Raw genomic sequence first — 6613 nt, 5'->3', positions numbered from 1 at the left:
GTGGCATACAAGTGCCAAGCTTACAAACAATCCCCACCTTACGTAATAATGTATCTCATTTGCGCATTCTCAATGAGTTTGGAATAAATGAATGTGTCTCACAGTTTGGGGAGTCACGAAATATTTGTATCAAATATGAGAGGATTCTCCGTACCGGACGATCATTAAATTTTCTTGTGTGTCGCAATAAGAACAATTCGCAATTATTCTTTTGACTACGCTGAGGTGTTGACAAGTTAATTTATTGCCGAGTTGGCGTTTCATCGTTTTTTTCTACACATCTTCAATATATAAATTAAGGTATTGGCGATGCCGTTTTCACAGTTGAATCTTGTTCCTTCCCCCAAAGACTAAAAGCTCTCAACTGAAAAGGTAAAAAAAATTTATATATAGATTATTTCTACACTATTATTGATAATATAACCGCCATAGAACAGCCGACCCAATTTTTGGGTTTACGACTATTAATGTTCAACTCCGTAGCCTTGTCATTTTGAACCCAATCCGGAAGACAAAGGAACTCCTGGATCAAGTATTATACACTCACAATCAATATCAGGTACACTATTATTGATATTATGACTGCCATTGAACAGTCGACCCAATTCTTGGGTTCACGACTATTAATGTTCAACTCCGTAGCCTTGTCATTTTGAACCCAATCCAGAAGACAAGGGAACTCCTGGATTAAGTATTATACACTCACAATCAATATCAAGTGCACTATTATTGATATTATTACCATTATTGAACAGCCGACCCAATTTTTGAGTTTGCGACTATTAATGTTCAACTCCGTTGCCTTGTCATTTTGAACCCAATCCGGAAGACAAAGCAACTCCTGGATCAAGTATTATACACTCGAAATCAATATCAAGTACACTGTTATTGATATTATAACCGCCAATGAAAAGCCGACCCAATTTTTGGGTTTACGATTATTAATGTTCAACTCCGTAGCCTTGTCATTTTGAACCCAATGCAGAAGACAAGGGAACTCTTGTATCAAGTATCGGCCGAAACTTTGAATTTGTGGAGGACATTTTGATGGAACTAACCCACATTTGTGTTACATGGAGAGGAAGACCACGAAAACCTCACACTGTTAGCATGGGGACTCTAACCCCTGATCTGCCAACCACTGAGGATATTTTACGTTAGCACTGTGGTCTGTACAAGGATGAGGAATTCGTATCTACCAGTCATCGCTGGGATTCGAACCTAGTTGATCCCATTGAAAGGCGAACACTCTATCTCCCGAGCCGTCTCGGCTCGACTGTTACGTCATCCATTATGTCCTCCATGTTATGGGAACATGGAGGACTTTGCGACTCGACAGATTTAACGTGCATCAGTCACCATATACTACACGGGGAGTCTTCGGCCGGCGGGGATCGAACCCACGAACTCTTTGGCCCAGTGCCCTACCGACCAAGCTATCCCGGCACCGACTATTATTGATGGAGTTTTTCGTTATTATTAGTCGTTTTTAAAGTTTCTCAATTTATTTTACTCTTCCTTTAAAACTAGCTTACGATGTGAAACTTGGCCAGAGATTATACGAGGAGAAAATTTAATAACATTAAAATAATGCTTGTTCGTGCTATATAATGTAAAAATAATGTTGTAACAAAGGCGGAAACAAAAAAGTTAACTGTTAAAAAGTTTGCTTACGTCAGAGATTAACTCCAGTAGGCGAATAAATTATATTAAATGAAAAGAAATACGTTAGTTTGTGGTTCATAATAAGTGACAAAAGCGAAACTTTTGCATAGTAGCGAAAGTTTTTCATGACAGGAAGAAAATAAGTATTTAGCTACAAGTATTATTTGAACACATCAATATAATGAAAGAGTTTAGCGGATTTGAAAACAGCACATTTTAGTGGATAAAGGTATTAACGTTTTACGGAGTGGAATTAGGTTCCAAGTTTATTTAGTTGGCGAATAAACTCGGAAAGCTTTTGAAAGACGCTAACGCTATGACGCTAGCAATAATTTAAAAAATAAAAAAAAATAAAAAAAGTAATAAAAAAATTGAGCCCTAAAATACTGAACGTAATCTTAACTTATTTTCAATGTAATAATTTATGATCATAGAATAAAGGGAATTACTAAATATTAAGACGTAAACATTTCTATTGGTGGCTTGATGAATCAGAGCAGACGTCGGAATGTTAAGAGTCAAATTATTTGTGTTAGTTATAATAAATTATTATGTAGTCAAGTTATAATATTTTGTTTATTAGGAAACTATAGCATTAATATGCGATAGTTTCCTTTACTAGACACTACTGCAAATTGCCTCTATCGAAACTTTCAAAACTAACATTCATTTTTAATTCATTAAGAGTTAAAATTTAAGAATTGGGTACTTGTATTTCAAGAAGAGGAAGATCACAACAACCACACATGTAACCTATGACATCGGCACTAGCTGATCGTTTATAAGCAAAATGGCGTGTTGTTGTTGTAGTTCATTTACGCCCCACTAGAGCTGCACAATGGCGACGATCTATTGGCGACGATCCGGGAAACATCCCTGAGGATGATCCGAAGACATTCCATCACAGTTTTGATCCTCTGCAGAGGGAATGGCAACCCCACTTCGGAAGTCCGGCGACCTGCACGCGAAGTTCATCATTTTACTGTAGAACAGTTTAACGAGGACCAATGCCGCACACCCTCGGTCCTTACGTAGACTGATCCTAGTGGTGCTGTAGTTTTTCTTTTTATTTTCACCAGCAGTCATTCTTAATGTATTTACATAATAATAATTTAAAGTATTTTTATATTCTTTTTATTATTAACTTATAATTACTTGCTTGGTGGCTATTTCAATATAAATATGAATACTGAAGAAGCAAAAGTATTTTGTGATGTCTTGAAACGCGTATATAGCCAGGATTTGAAAATCAATAAGACGACAAACATCAATTGAGACAGTTTTTGCAACCCATGATTTGAAATGTTGTGGCGTTTAACGGAGTCCATCCAGAAAGAAAGTAGCATTTGACCAATGAGGTACCAGTGATCAAAATAAGGCGATCACAACTTTTTAAATTTTTTAATTATAAAATACTACGTTTTTTTCTTAGTCGTCTAAAAATTTATTAGTAATTTAGTATAGAAATCTTAATAAAACATTTTATTGAATAATTTTTTTTTTATTAAAGCTTTATTAAAAGTGTTAGTAGTCGTATAAAAGCTTGCTTGTGAGGTAATGTGATTATGATTGTGGTCATATTTAATGTGATTATATATTTTTTTGTTTATTTTTTTTCCAGATGACGGGAAAAATATTTGCTTTTGCTTGTGTTTTCCTTCTGATCGCTGTTTGCCATGGATACTCGGAATCTATGTCCTGTGTTTCAGTTCCCGGACAAAGTGCTCCTATCTGCAGGAAGAGCGTCAATCAAAATGGGAACAGTGCCAATGCTGGAGCATTTGCCTACCCTATGTATCCATATGTTTATGCCAATACACAACCAAGATACTATGAAGAAGTACCACCACCAATAATGCAATACTAAGTAAGATAGTTAATAAATATTAACCCCTTAACGATCGGTTAATTTTCAGGAAAACTGTCATAAAAGTGCTCATTTTTTTAATGCAAGTATTTGATTAGTGCTGACATCTAGTTGAAAATAAACTAACTATCTACAATTACCTTAAAAATATCCTGGTACTGCCATCTGGTGTGTAAAATGAGAAATAAAATGTTTTTCGGGCAAAAGAAATGAATTAGTTTTATTATTTTTGGCGTGTTACTGCTGGACACTCCAGCCCGGGAATATCACGGGAGCGAGAAATAGAGAGCGAAACCTCACCCCGTCATTTTCACGAGAGCGAGAAGGATTGTAGTGGGGTTTACCAAACAATTTCATCGAATTACACACACATTTGATCTAGTCATTAAAAATCTTAGGTACTAAATTGTAATTATTATTAAGGAGATTTCGCACTTTTACGTTAGATTCTATACGCTCCCGCACATAGGATTAAAGCAATTGCGCATGCTCGAGTTTATTTAAAATGCTACGTATTCTTATTTTACGTTGGCGTGATTTAAGCTACAAAGACTAAGCTACAAGTGAGCTGTTTATAGCTGTTAAATATCGTTTTCCGTTTAAGCCTAATTTCGAACTAAAAACATGGACATGGAATGTGAATTAGAAATGAATGAATTCGAATGAAATTTAGAAATGATTTGTGTGATCTTTCGACCATTGGTTCAGTTAATAAAAAAATAATTTTATTAATTTTTCTTTAACATTATGATTGTCTAATTTCACTAGTTCCATAAGAAACTAGATATATTTTCTCTGTTTCAAAATTATAAATTATATTTATTTTGATTATACAATTTAGTTAAAAGAAGTTAAATAATCAATAGAAGTACAATAATACTTTTTTAAAAATATTTTTAATAAAAATAATAATAATAAGCGGCATATTTTATCGCTAAATTCATCAAAATTAGAAATCTACCATATTTTTCTGCTCATAGTTCCACAGTTTTACGTGGAGCAAAGAATGTTGAATCATATGTCACAGCTTTAAAGAAATAATCTTCATCCATCGTAAACGTTTGTTTTGATTTTGTAGTCAAAGTTAAAAATTATACTCTACTACGTAGGAGTTTTTAAATTACGGATTTTTTCAAAATCTTTTATTTTCACTTACGTAAGTTTTATATTTTTCACTGGCGCATGCGCATTTAATGAAAACTGACACATGCGCACTAGAAATGCGCATGCGCAATTATTTGAAATCTTACGTACGAGAGAGTACGGAAGCCTAACATATATTTACGAAATCTTCTTATTGTTAGTATTATATTATTATTTTTTATTATATTGGAATTATTATTATTAGATTTATCCATTGTTCCTATCTATTGACAAAATAGATCCTTTCTTACCCTAAACGAATCTACCCTTTATCCACTAGAGCAGATATCTTCCGGATACGGAATTCTAAATAATGAACCTTCTTTTGGCGGACTTTGTACATAAACTTTATGAAGATCTATAAAAAAATTACTTTAAAAATATTTAATTAGAGATTTTTCATCGTTTAATGATTAATAAAGTTAAATTAGGTTTTATTTCCGACAGTAAAATTTGCTGTCCTATCTAGCGAACAATATGAATATCTTATTTTTGGTGAATGTCCGAAACATTTGTTATATCCGAATTGATATTCATTTATTCGTTGATATATATATATATATATATATATATATATATATATATATATATATATATATATATATATATATATATATATATATATATATATATATATATATATATATATATATATATATATATATATATATATATATATATATATATATATATACACCGAAGAGCCATTACATTATGACCACCCTGATAATAACATGTAGGACCACAAATGCTCTATTGGATTAAGGTCAGGTGAAATTGAGGGGTCCAAGACATGACTTGAAATTCACTGGAATGTTCCTCGAACCAATCCATGACGATTCGACCCTTATGACATGGTGCATTATCCTGTTGGTAAACACCACCCCCCGCAGGAAAAACTGTTGCCATGAATGGGTGAACCTGGTCTGCAACTATGCTTAAGTAGCTTACAGACGTCAGGGATTGTTCTATGAGGATTATGGGTCCTAATGTGCCCCATGAAAACATTGTTCCTGGGCGAGAAACCACGAAAACCTGGGCGAGCCCATTGTTATAGATGGAGTGTGGTCATAATGTAATGGCTCTTCGGTGTATATATATATATATATATATATATATTGTATTATTATTAAAATTACAGTAGCTATATTAAGATTATTGTTTCATTGATTAACGTGTTTTATTTGCTCTGTAAAAAAAACCATGATCTTGGATTCTTTAGAAAATAAATTTCTTTACTTATAGATAGAAGAAAAAATTAGATTTGTGAAAAAGTTTTTTACAAACTGATATACTTTTACAGTTGAACATTTCTACAATTAAAACATTTATATAATATAAGGACAATTTAATTCGTTTCTATTTAAATGCCACTTTTTGAAAATCACATCTGGTTTAATTAAAATGACCAAATGCAAATTTTATCACACTAGAGAGGGAAAAAAAATCGTACTTTCATGATTTCCAAATAAATTAAAAATACTTTGCGAATATTCTTTATTATTACTTTTTTTTAATAACCAATTTTGTTTTTTTATTCTAGCATACAGGACAAGATTTGAAAACGCCTCTGAAGTAAAATGACCGGGACCGAAAAAAAACTGCATCTGATTTTTGTTGTAATGAGTGTGGATAATCAAATTTTAATAAAAGTATTGGCTTACTAAGCATTAACCCTTGTTCTTCATTTAAAGAATGAGCAAATACAAGCAATACATTGCGAAGTATTTGTGTGTATGCTACCGTGAATAGCCGAAATCAAGAGAATGTCGACTTTCACACCGGTGAATGTCAACAATCACACTGTCGCTTTGTCGAATGTCTAAAATATTTTTTATATCTGATTTGAGATTAATTTATTCGTTGCTATTATTATATCTATTCGATATTTTAATATCTGTTGATGATAGATTAGGTGAAACATCAGTGTTCGTAGTA

General features: G+C 32.7%; 1 long non-coding RNA gene across 1 annotated transcript; it reads left to right on the top strand.

Annotated features, from left to right (window-relative positions):
• Nucleotides 1-209: 209 nt before the first annotated feature.
• Nucleotides 210-6349, top strand: LOC122271833 (uncharacterized). The gene is made up of 3 exons (XR_006226621.3): nucleotides 210-372; nucleotides 3287-3532; nucleotides 6219-6349. It is a non-coding gene; the product is annotated as an uncharacterized LOC122271833 (long non-coding RNA).
• The last annotated feature ends 264 nt before the right edge of the window (nucleotides 6350-6613 follow it).

Source organism: Parasteatoda tepidariorum, chromosome 2 (genome assembly GCF_982258835.1).
Source record: "Parasteatoda tepidariorum strain Cologne lab strain chromosome 2, Ptep-v5.0, whole genome shotgun sequence".
Lineage (NCBI taxonomy): Eukaryota > Metazoa > Arthropoda > Arachnida > Araneae > Theridiidae > Parasteatoda > Parasteatoda tepidariorum.
This window is presented reverse-complemented; position numbering and strand designations above follow the sequence as displayed.